The sequence below is a fragment of the Molothrus aeneus genome, chromosome 5, assembly GCF_037042795.1.
Source record: "Molothrus aeneus isolate 106 chromosome 5, BPBGC_Maene_1.0, whole genome shotgun sequence".
Taxonomy (NCBI): domain Eukaryota; kingdom Metazoa; phylum Chordata; class Aves; order Passeriformes; family Icteridae; genus Molothrus; species Molothrus aeneus.
In genome coordinates, this window is record NC_089650.1 from 60,445,256 (window position 1) to 60,463,566 (window position 18,311).

The 18,311-nt window shown below is 34.8% G+C and overlaps 1 protein-coding gene across 3 annotated transcripts in view; it reads right to left on the minus strand.

The window, feature by feature from the left end:
* The window catches only part of CACNA2D1 (calcium voltage-gated channel auxiliary subunit alpha2delta 1), a 366,545-nt gene that overhangs the window by 113,082 nt on the left and 235,152 nt on the right, over nt 1–18,311 (minus strand). The window lies entirely within an intron of this gene.

Below are 18,311 nucleotides of genomic sequence, written 5' to 3' on the forward strand. Positions count from 1 at the left end.
GGGCATTTTCTTTAAATTGCTCGCACCTTCTTCTTCCTGTTGCAGTATTTGCATGCCATGATCCTGGGTTTATTTGCACAGACAATTGTCACCCTGTTCTTCTAAGCCTTCTGATGTTTACATTTTTGTAATGGAGTTTCTCACGTACTTTTCATGTAAATAATGATTGTTTTGCATTCCTTTCTGGAGGAGGAGAGAATTGATGGACTGTTTGTTTGACCAGTGTGGTGGGAGAGGTGGCAATTTCATCCTCCAATCCAGGGTCACTTTTGGAATTCTATAAATGTTGAGGTCTGAAAATAAAGGTGCCCATTTTTGCCTTGGACATCTCAGCGTGTGAGCGTCACTCATTTTGTGTTGTATTTTTAAAAGATATTGTCTGCTGCATTACTTCTTTTCTGAGATGTCACTCTAATTGCACTTCCCAGCCACAGAGAAGACTGTTTACAGAAAAATGCTGGCTAATTACAGTGTACTGCAATAAGAATGAGTAGAATGACATCAACAAAAGTTGGTATAATATAAACGTAACAGAGATGTCCCTTTCAAAATGGATTATATGGGAAAAAGACACTGATGAGTTATTGCTACTATTAAGGTGGGGCTGCATGAACAGCAGTGCTCATTAGCACAGACTAAAAGGTTTTTAATGGTCATAGATCTGGGCTCTGACAGTAAGGACAGTAAAATGAATGTTAACATTTATGATTTGGGTCAATTAACTTAAAATACAAGAAAAGTTACATTTCAGCTAAACACTATGTTGCCAGTTACACAGAAACTTCATAAAGTTCTCCTGTACCAATACTTGCTTTAATCAATCAAATAGTTTATGTCATGAAACCAATATGGAATATTTTAACATGTTCTATACCTTCTTGAGAAAGAATATTGGGAAACTTTAAAATTGAACATTAAGTGATCAACACTGCTGCACTAAAGAATCAATGGACTAGGCTCAGTAATCAATGAAATTGCATTGTGAAACAAAACATCTTATGATAAATCATGCTTTTCACCTCAATCAGTTGTAAGTATTTCATTAATTCTCCTCCCTCCCCCACCACCAATTTTAGGTAATTTCAAATGCATAGTTATTTTTGAAAAGCAAAGGCTTTTTGATGGTTTAGTCACTAATTCTTTCTTTTGTGTTGCATACTGGGATTGTAAGCAATATTTCTTAAATTTAAGCACCTATATCAGAGAGCCAAGAGTAGAAAGCAACCTAGAGGAAAAAAAAACCTTTGAAAAGATCTAAAGATGTAGGTATAAATCCAATGAAAACTGTCACTTGTCACAGAGATCCTGTTTACGTTATGGTATTGCACACAGGAAAGGAAATTCATCTTTTGCAAATGGGCAAGTCAAGCTGAAATAAAACCAATTCACATTTAAGGAACCTGAGTGGAATTACAGAGCACAATTTGATATGTAGGTCCACATTCTAAACCCCTGCTACAATGAAAAAAAGAGATAAAAATAAGGATGGATTGAGAGTTAACAGCCATTACAACCCATTTCCAGAGTAAGGCACTTAAAAGGTACTAGAGAAATGAGATCACAACATTAAATTTTACAAGCTTGTTTTTATAAGGTTAAGGAGAAAATTGCTATACCATATATTTTGCAGGAAGGTTTATCTGTTTTTTTTCAGAGGAGTTTTAAGATATTACTCTCTCAAGAGATAGCTTTCTGAAGAAATATCAAATTAAATTTCCAACTCTTGAGATTTCCTCTAAGTGATAAGCTTGTATTATATACCTCTCTTTTTTTCAAGTGGATAATTATAAATAAATATATGTTTATGTAAAGAAGAAAAATTCCCTGAGGCACCATGAGATGTTAATTATAATTTTTAAATGGTTACTGTTCAATTATGTCTTAGATCCTGTTTGACCTGCAGTGCAATTAAAGATATGTACAGACTCTCTAAACTTGACTTTGTGTCAAATCTGGCTTCCAGAAGTGGCTCCATTAAGTCATTAGAAGCTCTGTCACTTAGGCAGACAAGATATTTTCAGCTTGATTTTGTTTCTTTTCATGCTACTGCTTCGTATTTGGAGGGACAGGTACCAATGTCTTCACTCTTGAGACCAGAGAGGGGACTCAAGGAGAAAACAGGGAGCTGTGTCAGGGAAGGTTTAGGCTGGGTATCAGGGAAAGGTTCCTCATCCAGAGGGTGGCTGAGCACTGGAACAGGCTCCCCAGGGATGTGAGTACAGCCCCAAGCCTGACAGAGCTCAAGAAGCATCTGGACAATTCTCTAGAGGAACACAGGTCCTGGAGCCAGGAGCTGTACTTAATGATCCTGACGTGTCCCTTCCCACTTAGTATATTTTATGATTCTAGTATTGCAATATCACCCAAAAATATATAGTTACATCTGTACACACACACCTCTGCACATACACAATCATATATATGCAAATATGTATCTCAAATGAACGTATACTAAAAAAAGGCTACACATAGAAAAAATACCTAAATTCTGAAGTGCCAAATCCAAAAACTAGAACTGATAATTTTTGCACTTTATTAGACTTGTTGAGATTAGGCTATAAAGAAAGAGATAAGGATTACTAGAGCTTGTGTGCAATATTTATAGGGAAATGGTGTTTTACAGTGAGATTTAAGAGTTTTATGGTATTAATTATGTCCTACTTTCCCCTTCCTCCTCCTCCTCTATAACTTTAACTTTCTCCTGGAGATAAATACAACAGCCTAGAGAAAAATCCAAGAGTCTTCAGCAAGGGAAAAAGACCAAAGCACTTATATGGCCCAAGACCTGAAGCTGGAATTAAAAAAAAATAATATGTAACTCAAGAAAAGCAACAAGAACAGAGTATCTTAACAAAAGGAAACTGTAATAAATCTGGGAAAAGGCTACTATCAGTTTGCAATATATTCCTATTCTGCAATATTGCAGATATTCCTGCACCCCAGAAATTCACAGTTAAATGCCCAAGTCTCATTTCTGTAATAAACAATAACACATGACAGGCTCAACATATATCACCCTCTTCTTAATTCACTTTCTCATTATGACAAAAAAATGTGTTTGGAACAGAAACAGAGTTTATTTGGTGGGACTGATACTCAAATAAATGATTATATGATCATTAAAATAATTCCTGGAGTGGTTTGTTATTTTCGTTTTTTGGTTGGTTTGTTGGATGGGTTTTTTCATTCTGTCTAGAAGTATACTTGATATAGAATACACCCACAACTTTATTAACTAATCCAGTAGTCAGTAAATGAGGAAAAGGGTGCTGGGAATTTTAGTTTGAATAGTTAATTTTTCTAAGTGTCTTTCCACAGCTTCTATTAATGTTTTCCTTCTGCTAAAGCATACACCCTGAACTTAAAAAAAAAAAGAGCTGTAAATCAAGTTCTCTATTCTTTCCCTTTGTTTTTTTTGGAATGCAATATCACTGGTAACAGACAACTTCAAACCAATACCTCTGAGTTCTGGTTTAAAGCCTACAGCAATGGATTTGAAACTTTCCAAAAGAAAAGCAAGCAAACCCAGTCCTAATCAGCAAAAAAAACTACCCTTCCAATGATTCTTTATAAAATATCCTGATTCTCAATTGACACATAAAAATCAAAGCTGTGGTACTTTCACTAGCTCATAGTAGAGAACATAGCACCTGTCAGAATACCCTGATTGGAGAGACAGTTTGTATTGACCTCACAGATGCAGTGAAAATTTATTTTCTGTTTGGAAGAAAATGCATTTTACTAAAATAAAATGTTTAGAGGTGTTACAGTCACACTTCTGTATATCTACTTGCCTTTCTTTGAGTTAACTTACATACAGGAAAGAGCTCGTGACTGATAATTGACAGAAAATCTAGCTGGAGTAAACTCTCCAATAAGCTTATTTTCAGTTCTTCTAAAAGAAGTCTTTGAAGATTACTACTTCAGAGTACATCAGCTGCTACCTTTCACATGCTACAAGCAAGATGAAAAAATAAAATTCATCATCACACAATATGAAAGATCATTCTTTGTGGCTAATGTCACTGAAGTCCATCCATCTTTTCATTTTTTCCTTCTTCTTTATGATATGAGGTTTAGGGGCCTTGACAAGGAATGAATTCAATTTTCCCCTACAAATGCAATCAATAAAAAATAGGGAGCACTGCTGTACCTTCTTTAAAAGAACCGAAACACACTTCTGATGATTTATTCAATGTGGAGGCTCTGGCCTGCATACAAGACAGGGAACAACTTGATTTGAAAAGCCTGAGAGCTATTTCCTATCTCTGAAAATATGTGAGCTGCTGTTCCCTGATGTGGCAGCTAACACAGACACTGGGGAGAAGAGAAGGGAGCTCCTTAGCAATTAATTAATCTTCTTTTAATGTCTGGAATGTATTACCCTTCCATACCATGCTTAATGAAGTTGACCAATTGATTTCTTCAAAGATAACACTAAGTAGTAATTGTTGTGATTTAAATATATATTTTCAATCAGTTATGGTATCCAAAAGTGGGCAAAGAGGGACAATACTTTTGCAAGTGCATATTTTTGCATATGTGTGCAGACAAACGCTTCCATCTGTAGCCATGCTCATCTGATAATAGAGAAACTCTACTGAAGGTATAAACTAGTTTTTTTATGACTTTCACCAATCTTTTAAAATATTACATTCCTTAATGTTTATGCTAAAATACACATAATTTTATTCACTCTTCACTGCCACTGGAAAGTTGCACTTCTGTCTTCTCTTACATGGGACTAGGAAGGAATAGACATTTTATTTCAAGGTACTTTTAAAATGGAGTTTTGCACTGGCTTATCCATGTGTGTCTTTATTATGTATATACATCTATATACCCACAAACACATGAATTCTCTACATAACTCCCAAATATAATTTGAAGAACTGTTCTAGTAGTAACTTGAACTTCAACCCTTTGAATTTAGATGTGTATTATAAGTCAGCTTCTTCTCTCTTGCAATAGCAAAAAGGCCAAAGCAAGGAAAAGATTTATAGTGGCTTCAAAATTAACATTTTCTCCAGGGTAAATGGCCCTTTGAGTGGCATTAGAAACTCGAATTTAGACATTTAGGCTTTTTATACAAAACCATAGGAAAGAGTCCAACTCAAAACAGTCATCCAAAGAAACCTTACAGCTGATTAGAAAACAGGTGAAGGAGAGTAATAGCAAAATTTCTAGAGATAAGGAAACTGGGTAGTATTCACCCTCTCTTTTAGACTCCCAAATTTTATCAGAACAATTTTATACAAATGCCAAGGCAATGTATCCTTTTCACTCAAAGCAAGGGAGAAAAAGCAAAAATAGATCTTTGAATTGAACAAACAACCCTTGCTATATAGTGGAATTTCCAACTGGACAGGTCATTATACAATGCTCTTATAGATCTTGTACATATTACACTTCTTCAAATTTGCTACAAAATCTTACTTTGAATGAAGCATTTCCATATCCCAACATATCATAATTTAAAATTACTGGATAATCAGAAGTGTTTGGATAATATGTATTTAATGATTAATAAAACCAAAGTATTAAAATACATTTTTTAATAAATGGATCAATTATTGAATCAAATAATTTCAAGTTCTATAGAGTAGATATTTTACACTCACAATTAAAGCATAAACGATAAAATGTCATGTACTTTTTTTTAAATTAACAACTTCTCCATGCCTCATTAGATATTTGACATTATGTCTCAGACATTTCTATAAATAATTCCATTAAGAACTCACTGAAGTCTAGAATACTGTTGTGTCTGTGCCAAATCAAGTAAATTAATTGGCAATACTATATTTTGTCTGCTGCCTGGCTTTGCTGCCATATACTGATAGCCAGAGAAGCACAGTAAAATCTTATTAAAATAAGTGACAGCCAGGAGAGGGAAATGAGAATAAAAATGTCAAGAACAGAAGATGGAATTAGGCTTCTATTATAATTCAACAAAAAAGAGTTAATACAATGCAGAGACACAGATTCTTTAGTACACAAGTTGTTTATCTCCACAAAACACAACAGACACCCATATTCTAAACTGCACCCCATGCTGGAAACAGCATATGTGCATCTTACACGTTGTTGCCTTGCTTCCTCTTATCTCAAAATATGCCAGGATGTATTTCAGAATGGAATAATACCCAATGTCAACCACATAGTTCTGTAAGGTTGTTCTGGGAAGATGGCAAGAAGACAAAATGTGTCAAAAATACTGTTCATTAGAGTGGTTCTAGAGGACTTTTCAGATTTTGTAGAGATATGCACAGTCTAAGAACCTGAAAAACCCTTATTATTATTTTATTATTATAAAAATAATAATACTGTTCACTGTTAGTCTTACAGAATACTTGAAAGTAGAGTCACTATTTGGAAATAATTATTTCTTTAAAAAACCCAAAAAACCCTAAAAACAAATGACCAGAAAAATTACAAAGAGATAAATATGATGTATTTTAATGGAAATATAAGGGATTAATTATCAAAAAATACACACATCTTTCATATATTAACTCTGTTCTTCCTTCATTTGCTCTAATTTTTTGTTAGCATTTCAAAGGATATCCTAGTGACATTGAAATTAAAGTAAGTACAGAGATATGCTTGATCTTTAATGAAGACTTTTCTCTCAAAAAAAAATTAATTAGGTGTTAACAAAACCAAATAAAACCAATCAAAAGACTGTCTGAAAATGCTGTTCTAGAATAATTTATTAAGTTCTGTCATCATTCTGCCACAGTACCACCACTTCAATAACTTTTAGAGCACCTTAAAAGATCAGTACATCCCAAGCAAAAGTTGGCTTAAGTGAGAAGGAAAAGAACTAGGAACAGACAAACTCATGCAAAAATGATCTCTTACTTCATGCTTTCTGCATTTTTAAAACTATTTTGCTGTTTTCCATCATATTTTGTTTTAATTGCAGTCTGGAAAGAGTTAATTCAGAACTGATGCCATCCTGTTTGTTTTTTTGCAGATCACCTCCTAAAAAAGTTTTAGTTTTTCTTACAACATGAATAACATCCACCAACATTTCCTTCTTTCCTCTCCCCAGCCATGGCAAACTGGAAAGCACACATCTCTCCAGCAAAACCAGAGATGTGGTAGTACAATAAATAAAGACCACTCATCATATTGCTTGGGATTCTCTAAGTTTGTTTCATCCATCATGACAAGGACATGAACTGCAAGTGGACACAATGCTGAAAATGGCCACTAAGATGGGCTGGGAAGAACAGAAAATCCATCCTCTGAAAATAGACAGAGGTTCAGTGATGCAACTTAAAAAATGAGTCAGAAAGGAAGCCCACCCTCAAAAATGGTATGCAAGGGTAGAAATGGCACAGCAAAGGGGTAGAAAGTACTTAAGAATAAATTAGAAAAGGCAGTTAGAAGGTCACTTTTATAGCAGAATGTCCTAAAATGGTCTTTTGCTATGAGATACCAGCAAGCAGCCCAGATCATTTAAGACTGAGCTTGATCACTTTATTAAAGGAATGACATGAACTAGCTAGATTAAGAATTGGATTTGGCAAGCAAAAAGCTGTCCTACTCTGATATGTCACCCTTTGTTACAAATAAAGAAACAAAGGGTGTCTGTTTAGAAGCTTAAATTTAGTAACCACAAAAATGCACTTTTATGAAGCATTAATAGCAGAGCAAGAATTGGAAGTAAAACCACTTATCCATCTCTAATTAATGAATATTAAATGCTTGCAAATAAACTATGGATATCTATATTGACTTCACATATATTTCTAAATAGAGTATATACATATGCATGTTGTCTATATTATAAAATATTGAAATAAAATATTAATAATTTTTGTACTGTAAAAATCATTTTCTTATATATGTAATAAATGGAGAACACATATTTTAAGAAATATTAAAGTAATACAGAGGATTAGGTAATGGATTCTAATCTAATCCCCATATATGTGAAATATTAAGGAATAGCAGACTGGTTTATTTTATTTAAAATATATCTCTGGTACCAGAAATCTAAGACACACCAAATGTGAGGGGAATATAGTGCTCAATCAGGAAATGTGAGAAAAATGATGAAGAGACAAGGTCTGTTTCATCACCTGAGCTGGTAAAGATGTGACAGCTCCTACTTCTCATCAATATTCCAATCAGCTCATGGATGAGTCTTGTGAATTAAAAACAATGAAATTTCTACAGGCATTATTTTTTGCTGTTTTTCTTCTTGTTTTTGGTCATAGGCTGGTCCAAAGAGAAAGCAGACTGATATTTTCTGAAATTCAGCTACCCCTCTCTCTAACAGAAGAAAATGTTTACCATATGCAATTGCATGATGAGTACTCAGAATATAAAAACAAAACAGAAATTGTTATTCTTGGCTCTAGCATCATCATAGGTACTGTACCTTGACTGCTAAGTAAGTATGGTTTGGTGCTGTTCTCCAGATGATGTAGAAGGAGCAAGAATAAAACTCCTCTCAAAGATTATGGGGCTATAGAGTACAAGAAAGTTGAAAGCTTGCTGCCTGCATAAACAGAGGAGCTTCTTGCTCTGAAGACATTCCTATTTCTTGCTATAAAGACTTCCCCTATTCCTTTGCAAAAGGAAAACCATATAAAATTATTTTCTTCTATAGAGCTTACACTATGTGGAAGGACACACAGGTTCCCGGTCGTATTCTTCTGAGATGCCAAGCTGTGTTCTGGCCTCCCTGAAGTTAATGACAAAAATTTTACTGCCTAGGGAACTGATTTTATCCCCCATCTTCAGGACATTGTAACCCTGCAGTGTTCAGCCACTCTCTTTGTACATAGTATTTTTTCAGTCTGATCCAATAAGCAGATGACAATATTAGGAGCTGGGGCTTGTTGCTTTAGATGTTCTAAAAAATTTTAAAAAAATTCTTATAAATCACTTCATAAGAATTCAAACGCCTTTGAAATAATAAAAAAAAAACAAACTCAAAAGGATCTTTGAGAACACAGTAAAATTAAGCTTCTTTGTAGTTGTTTTTGTCTGCTTCCATGTCATGGGTACTCTCATGAGTATATATTCATCTGAATTTTCTCTATTTGCTGCTTTAATCACTCAGTATAGAAGTTCTTTGTTCTACAATGTCCAGACCAAAAAAAAAAAATTAAAAATTAAAAACTTGCTTGCTAAGGTCTCCTTGTTTTTAATTTACTTTGTCAATATAAAACCACAGGACAAGGCAGTAAAATTGCAGAAAACCGGAATGGGATGAAGAAAGACATTTTATCTTACATCTACTTTACTGTTTAAGAGGAAATTTTATCTTGTTATAAGTACCTACCCTAATGGCCTAAAGTGTACTACATTTTAATTACTTTAGCCTCCCATATCTAACTAAGGCACATAATCTTTCCTGAATGAGTAAATACTGCATAAACAGAGCTTTTAAAATGAGAGAAGCTGCTGAGTTCGAGGTTTCTAAAGGCTTCTGTATGGATTGTTTCCAATACTAGGGAGCAAACAATGTGCTAAGGAAATAAAGACACAGCTGGAGCAATGGCTATGGAGTGAAAACATGCATATGGAAACAAATTAGTCAAGAATATATTATAAAAAAACCATGAAGTCATACAGTATTTTAAACAGTTATTTTCAACTGAAGTCAGGGAGTAAGGATACAGAATGTCATATTTCCCAGGATAAAGGAGGAGGCTATAAAAGTATGACTCTGGATTTAAAATAAAGTGTAGGATTCATATGACATAGTGAAATAAACCAAACTTCAGATTCATTTCTTCAGGCATTTCTTCACATGTTTAACTTTCATATTTGATGAATGAAAGAAGCAAAACTGAATGCCAGCAGCTCAGCACCTGCTAAATCCCACTGTGCTCTGACATTCTGCATCAATTCAGGTTGTACTCCAGGGAAATAATGGCCCAATCTGCTAACAACCCATTGCAGCAATAGTTTCAAAAATGGAAGAAGAAAGAACAATTTTTTTTTTCAAATAACTTTCAGGAAAACAAACAAGCAAAAAAACCCAAAAACCAAAAGAACCAATGAAACAAAAGAAAGCCTCTTGTAAGAAACTCATTATTAGGCTTTTCTAACAGCACCTTGGTTTCATAGGCTTCACCTTTATTAATGGAAGGGCAATGGAATCAGCTATGCATATTGAAAAAGTTGCCGCTGGGATTACAATTTTCATATAGAGGATTTGGAGATTTTATTTTCTGCTGCATCTGCCCTGTGCTGTAGCCTGAATGTCCACTAACAGCAGATGTGGGCAGGGGCACTGTGAGAGCGCATCTTCTCTTAGGCTGCATCACAGGAACATCCAGCTGCCACCCTCTGAGCAGCTCAGCAGTGTCAGCTGCAGTAACTGGGGCCAAACTGTTTTCTTACAAAGGGCATTTCTGATCTGAGCTTCAATAGTGCCATAGGCAGATCCAGCTCTCATAAAGCAATAGTTGCCAAATAAATCAGGTAGCTGAGAGTGAGAACAACTTGATTTCCAATGGCAAAGAAGTTCACAGTCAACACTTCATACTCTAGAGAGTCATTCTGTCTCATGCACACTGTCACATCACAATTTTCAGTTATCTGTAGCAGCAGACGTATTTGGAACATAAAAATATCTCCTATTATAACTGCAAGGAGAGTGCACTCAACGAGATGGCCTGAGCATGATAAAAAACCCACCCAAATACGTATTTTTATAGACATACAAACAAACTCGAGCACATTTAACAATGAACTTCTTATCTGAAAACCAGCTGCTTCCTTGATACAAATATTCTGTCAGAATAATGGTCATCTTACCACCTGTTGCAAGTGGACACATTTTCACTAAAGCAACTGCTATTTTGTTCCAGTGTGTAACATGAAAATGAGATGTAGGTTTTTTGATTTTTTTTTATTTCTGATCTTCAGGCTTCCTATCATTGGCAGAATGTAAAAAGAAGAAAAAAACCCAAAAACAAACAAAAAAACTCCAAATAATCCCCAAATTATTTCTTTTGAAGTCAAGAAATAAAAAATATTAAATGTCGAAAATACTTCTTTTCATTAAAATAAGATATACATATTTTTTTCAGAAAAAAAAATATTCCTTCAGTTATCTACAAGAGAAAGACAAAAAACTGGCAAGATAAAAATGTTCTGAATAACAAGCTCCTGCAAGCTTGCTTCAGGGACAACATTTAAAGAAACATTGTAGGACTAGCTAAAGACAATCTTTCTTGCAAAATGAGATTTCAGGTGCATGACCTGGTGAGTAATCATGGGGTATCTATCCCTTGTCTCCCTTCTTGACAGCTTATGCCACAGCAAAGCATAAAATACTGTCAAAGGCATCCAGTTCACACTTAGTGACAACATCCAACAAACTGAAAAAGCAGACAAGTTATCCATCATCTGCTGAGGAGAGTATAACCCCTAAGGCAAGGCAATGCAAGAGACAAATGCTGCAGCTCTGCAATTTGTCACAATTAATTAGTTCATTATTAATGTATAATGATTCCATTTTGTTAAGTATGATCTAATCAAATAAATAGAAATCTTTCATGTCCTGAAAATTTTAAAATGAGAATTAAGACCCAGTGTATTAAGATGAACATGAGCTGGGGATTCATCATGAGGGAAGAACTCAATCAGCAGCAAAACAGAATTTCTAGCAGAGTTCTGCCATACCCTTCAATTCCCTCCTGTCCTCCCAGTTTTGGGAAAGTACAAACAACTACTCAACATCCCTGTGCCTCTGACCTCTCCTTCCCTGTTATCAGGGAAGATCAAATGAAGAACTAGTTTGGAAAACTGAGGGAAACTTTACTGACTACAAATGGAAGAGCTCAAGGAAAAGTGGTGCAAGAATTGAACCTGGTGCAGAAATGAAAAGCCATTCATGAAAAATCAGCTGAACAGGTGTGTTCTGTGAAGATATGTACTGAGATACCAAAAAAAATTAAAATAATTTTTGGGAGATCTATAATTAGAAGGAAAAAATGCAATGCTTTGAGAAAGTAAGTCAAGAATAATACTTATGAGACAACCAGAAAGGGTTTCATAAAATTACTTAAAAAATTAGCTCTGATTATTCTGAAAGAAAACAGGAAATAAAACAGTAACTCCATACAATCAACTAAAACTGAGCTACTTGCAGAGGTGCACAAAGAAAATCTTTTAAAAATTATGTATTTTGTACTATTTTCAATTGTCAATCAAGCAAAGACATATAAAAATTTACCTTAAAAGCATAGCTACATAATTTGCAGCTAAATAAATTTTAAATGCTCAATGTCATCTGGATTATATATTAAATAATTTTGTAAATACATGGTAAAGATATGTGTACCTATATATATAATATGTTTTCAAAAGCAGTCAGTAAGCAGTTCAATGTATGGATGAGACAAAAATTAGTTCTTACCCTGGAGTGGGAAGAAGCTGAGATAAATAACTACTTAATTTTGCCTCAGGTTGTGTTCAGCCCTACTCTAGGCTTTCATCAGCCATTCCAGTAATTTTTTTTTTGCTCATGATCTTGTTTCATCTGCCTAGAGCTTTCAGTGTTTGCATCTATCCTTCAGTGCTAAGGATAAAATAAAATACAAACTACAAAAAAACCCCAAAAAACACCAAACCAAACCAAAATATAAAACTGGAATGTTTGCTTGTTGTCTCTGAAAAAATGCAAAAAACCATGCAAACCATTTTACTTTTTTAGAATTTTTGGGTTTGAAATCAGGACATAATTCAGCATTCCATCCAGTGGCTATATTCACTGATTTAATTAGCATTGTGTTACCCTAAATATTGCAAATAATGAATTCTTCAGTGGGATCTCCTAGTTAAAACTGAATCAGCAGATATATCAGCAACATAAAAATACAAATTTAGTGATGTGAGTAATCTCCCTAATATTAATGCATGTGGAATGCTAGGTGGGAGGGTTTTCTCTCCAATATGAGTAGCAAAACTGCACACTAACACTTTCAGCCACTATGCCAGCATTGCTAGCCTGTAATTATTTGTTAGGTCTTCAGAGTATATTTAACATAAAAATAGGCCAAAGTTCTAATGCAGAAACACTGGTTTCTCTTCTTTAGACTGCTACATAATCATGGAATGGTTTGTGTTGGATGGGGTTTATTAAGTTCCTCTGGTTCCAAATTCCTGCCATGGGCAGAGGCACCGTCCACTAGACCAGCTTGCTCAAAGCCCCATCTAACCCGGCCTTGGACACTTTCCAGGGATGGGACATGATGGGACAATGCTCATCTGCCTCATGGTTCAGTTTAGTGACTTCATGGTGACCCCCAGCTCTGGAACACTCAGACAATATTTCTGTCTTTTGAAAGTTTAACTGCCACAGTGCATGAAAAATGCTAATGGATCATTCATGAGAGACCATGAATCAAGTAATTTATCTGAGCAAGTAGCAAAGACATCTCAGCACTGCGACAATTCTAATCTTCAAGGATAAAAGATGAATTTAGCTCAGTGACAATCAGTCCCTTATTGAGAGTTCAACAGATTTAACTGTATTACCTTTTTTTCCTTTCTCTGTACTTCTGTCTGCACATATTAGTGATATTTTCAGTTGTCAATACTAGTGTTAAGAAGTCAAACCAACTTTCAGAGAAGCGAGCTTGAAACATGAACAGCAAATAAATGACTTATCTGTGCCATAAAGAACTGACACACTTCTGTGGAAAGGGGCTGTGTCATTGGAGTTATTGCTCCAAAAACCCCAAATAACAGCTCCTCTCCAAATACGAGAGTGATAGGCATTTTCTAACAGGAAATTTCTAGATCCTTACCAAAAAAAAACCCCTTACAAAAGCCTCTGGAGCAGCAGATCACATGGTAGAAGAAAGGCACACATTCAGTTTAGTCAATATTGTCTTGTGATTTTATTAATATGGAACTTTCTTAATTTTCTTCAACTCTACTGAAACAAAAGGTCCAGAATGCTTTCTGTTATGCTTCCCACTTTAGTCAGTACTATCAAACAGTGTAGTCTTGCAAGACAAAGGATTCAATTATTTATAAACAACACAACTGAAAGAATTGTCTAAGATTTTTAACTCTCAAGCTGTGCCTTCATCTTTGAAGACACTCAAAACCCATCTTGGCTTGAAGCTTAGCCCAGAATTTCTTGAACACAGCAGATGTGACTTTCTGTAATAATGTCATTAAAAAAAAAAAAAAAAAGTATAAGGCACTGAAAAGGGATGATATGGAGAAGAAGAATGTGGATCTTCCCCTTCCAAGGATGCATACAATATTCTTTAAAACTTTATACCAAAATACTTCCTTCACTTCCCTTGCACCTTACTGTGACTTGCAATATTTTAAAAAAGCTATTCAAGAAAGAAGAGAGAACAAAACCTTTGCCACAAGGTGACCAAATAACAGCAGATTTCAATGAGTAACTTAAATTAAAATCATAATAAAAGAAACAAGTACACTAAGATACCATTATTCTTATTTACATGATCACATGCCCTAATCTTTCCAATGCAATGATCTCTATTTTACTTATTTTGCATATTCCCATATTATTCTTGAAAGAACCCTATTTTAATTTTTTTTGTGTGTCATTGCATTGTATTTTTTTATGTATTGATCATATGCATTCAGCAATCTTTCGTTTATGGGTCAGATTTCATTTGTCCCTGATTTATATTCATCTGATTCTAGCAAAAGGCTTTCACTTCTCTTGTCAGTTTCTGTTGAATGTTTTTGTATTGATCTTTTCAAAGTAACTGTTTTCCAATTCTGTATCATTTTCATGGGTATCACGTTCATTTTTACATTGAAGTCATCATTTTGATTTTCCACTACTTTTTTCCACACTAGAGCCTTTCTGCTGCTAAAAGCATTTTACACAGTTGATTTTGACATTATTGTTATAAGCTCTCAGGAGGACAATCCAAATCCAAAAACCTGATGATGACTTTGTTCAGTGTCTCTTACAGTGCTGAATTCGGAATGCTCTTAGATAATACCTTTCTACCTTCACACCAAACACTCTCCCTTGCCTCCAGTTAACACACTGCTTTGGATGAGAGGGAAAATGAACTAAAATTCACTGTAGTGTAACCTTGTCACACAGACACACACACACACATCAGACACACAGAGTTGCACATCTGTTTTATGGTACAAGCAGGCTAACTGGCTTTTTTTACTTATTCACGAAGCGTTTACACAAGCAAAAGTTTCCACAAAGGTCAGGAAATACATCTCCAACAATAATTGATGCTGCTTCCCAAGGATTTCATCCTCACATCACTTCCATCTACCTCAGTGAAACACATTCTTCTTGTGGCCTGAAAATGCTGATTCTGACTGGCTTCCAGATCTGAGCCTTAAATCTTCTCAATTCCACTTCAGACTAAAACAATTAAAAACTGTAGCAGTGCACAGCACATGTGCAAGCAGCACTGTGGGTGTAAGAAGGATGGAGCAGGTGCCACCCTCTCTGGGTTATGACCATTTTGGTGACACCTTTGAGGGATAGTAAAAAAAATTCAGCCTGGCTAGATATTATTACTGCAAAACGCTTTTTTTTTTTGGCCATATAATAAATGTCAAACAACAAAAAATAATGACTGGCATTTAGAGGTTGCTACAGTGGAGAAGCTCTAGCCTAAGACATAATTGCTTGTTTCACCACTGTTTTCTCAATAAAGTAAATGCATCACCAAATTTTCTGCAAGTGAATACTGAAAGACTGCATCAGGGTTTCATAATAACTGTATCACAGAGTCCAACATTTTAAAACAAGTCTATCTATGTATTTACTGAAAGACAAATAATTCATTTTTTTATCTAAAAAAACACAAAAGAACACACATTTTCTATCAACAAATTTGACCTCAAATTGTTTAATTCTCAGAGTATGACTCTTAGTAGCACACAGCATCTTGAGATGAATGCTTGAGTAACAATCAGAATAACAGATCAGAAACAGAAAATTAACAGAAGTGAACTAAAAGAAAGAAAGAATTTAATAAAATTGGAATACTAAAGAAACAAGCAGGCAACTGTTCCAGGTCACATGTAATCTCAAAACAGCAGAACATTAGGGAGAAATTAATTTTCTAGAACAACAAATTTCAGTCCTGCTAATAGTCAAAAATGCCTTCCTTCAGCCAGAAGATATCTCTATAAACAGAGTAAATCCCACAATTAATCTTATCAATTAATGAAATACATTTTTCCCCTAAAAGTATATATTAAAAAAACTATAGAAAGTAATTATTCACAACAAAAAAATCTGTAGTTACTGGGCTACATTAAAAACATATTTAAAAGAGAAGGGGCACAAAGAAAGCCACCCTGATTTAAGAGTTAAATAGTTCCATTCACCATGATTTGTGATATAAATGCAAAATTTCTAAATAATTTTATTTCATACACTATAAAATTACAATAAAGCCAATTTTCTTTATTTCTCATAAAAATTAAACCTTGCTGTAAAGTTATTGGGACAATTGGTTCCAATCCCCAAAGCAGCCACCCATTTGTACTTCTCTGGCTGCATGTTGCAACTTAAATTGACATTATAGGGTAACATGAGGCTTAGGTGCAGGAATGTAGGTTCTAAATCCTGTATCTGCACAGGCACATCAGGAGCAGAGTTTTTCATGGGAAACATAATAATGCTGCTACTTCAATCACCATTCTTTGAGAATATAATCAGAAATCTATCAAAAGGAGAAAAACTAATCAAAGACCAACAAAAAAAGAAAAAAAAAAAAGGGGGCTAGGCCTAATGGGATCTAGAAGATGCTTTTTATTTTATTTCTTCTTTTAAAAAAGGTGATAAATAGACCAGTGTACAAATTTTAAGCTGCTTTTATTCCTAATGGAGCACTGTTTTCATGTTTGAAGGTACATTGCACTGACTCGACATATTAGCAAGCACTCTGTGTGGTTCAAATGGTCCATTTATACTGGAACCTGAAAACATTCATTTCCCTGCTGAAGCTAGTACCAGAAGAGTATTTGAGCCAATTTTCTGCTTACTTGCAGTGAACATGCTATTTATTACAACATGGCTGTCATTACTGTTACATACACAATAAAGCACAAAAGGCAGTTTCTGTTCTTTCAGAAGTTTTATCGCTGGTGTCTTCTAAGCCACAGCATTTCCAGTAACTTTAAGTGGAGTTTTCTACATAAACAATCTGTGCACATCTCTGTCCAGAAAATAAAACAAGGAATCACCTCTTGTAACAACTGCGTACATTCGCAGAATTTCGATTACCAAAAACTCAAGTGGTTTTCTTCTGAATTTGTTTCTGATTGAAGCCAGCTACATATGTGTAATCTATATTAGGTATATTATGATATAACATGTGCAGGAGGTATAACTCCTGGCTGAGAAAACCAATCTTTAGATTGGAAATGTCAGTGAGAGCAGCAATCAACATCAGGCTGGAATCAGAGGTGTGATGGAAGGAAGGAAGAATGGGACTGGACATAAAGCTGCTTGTACTAGAGCAGCTAAATCAAAAAACTGTGTGGTGCACTGGCAATCAGTAAAAGAAATGAATTACAAAACCAAGCAGAGAAAGACCAGCAAGTGAAAAAGCAAGAGTATAAATCTGATGTCTTCGAAGATACAAAGGAAAGACAAGCAGCATCAAATGAAAGAAAGTGGAGAAAAATGGACAGTTAATTCAAAATGGGTGGATGATACTGTAATTCCCCTAATACTGCCCAAGACAGCACTTCTTTCAGTATTTTAGAGAGATGTCAGGATGATATATGTATATATTTAGTCGAAAGAATGGGAGAGAGAATTCTGGAAAAATCACGCTAACATCACTAAAAGTCTTTGGAAAACTGTACTAAGGAAAATAGGCTTATTTTAAGTTCCACAAATCAGATAGGGTTCCTGTCTCCTGGAAACTAAAATATATAAAATTGGAGAAGACCCTAACAACAGCAAGACAGAGATTACTGACAGTTTTTCATGCTGGAATAAATGATTAAGCTTTGACCACTGATCAGGTGTCACAAGTGACAAAAGATGCTCAGAGAAGTGTAGGCTCAGGGAATCATCAGAAAGCAAAAACAATAGCCCAGATAACAGAGTCATCAGAGTTTAGTGATGTCTGACCACAATAAGCACGAAAAACACATGGGTGAGAAAAGACCTCAAGAGTTTACAAAAAATCACTGAGAAAAGCAGGGTCAAAGTCTATACAATTTTTCAGCTAAAAGAGAAGAGATGTGAGACACTTTTGCACCACACTTCATGCAAAAACACAGAGAAGAAATTATATAAGGAATTATATATTATATTATCAGTAGAGGATAAGTAATTG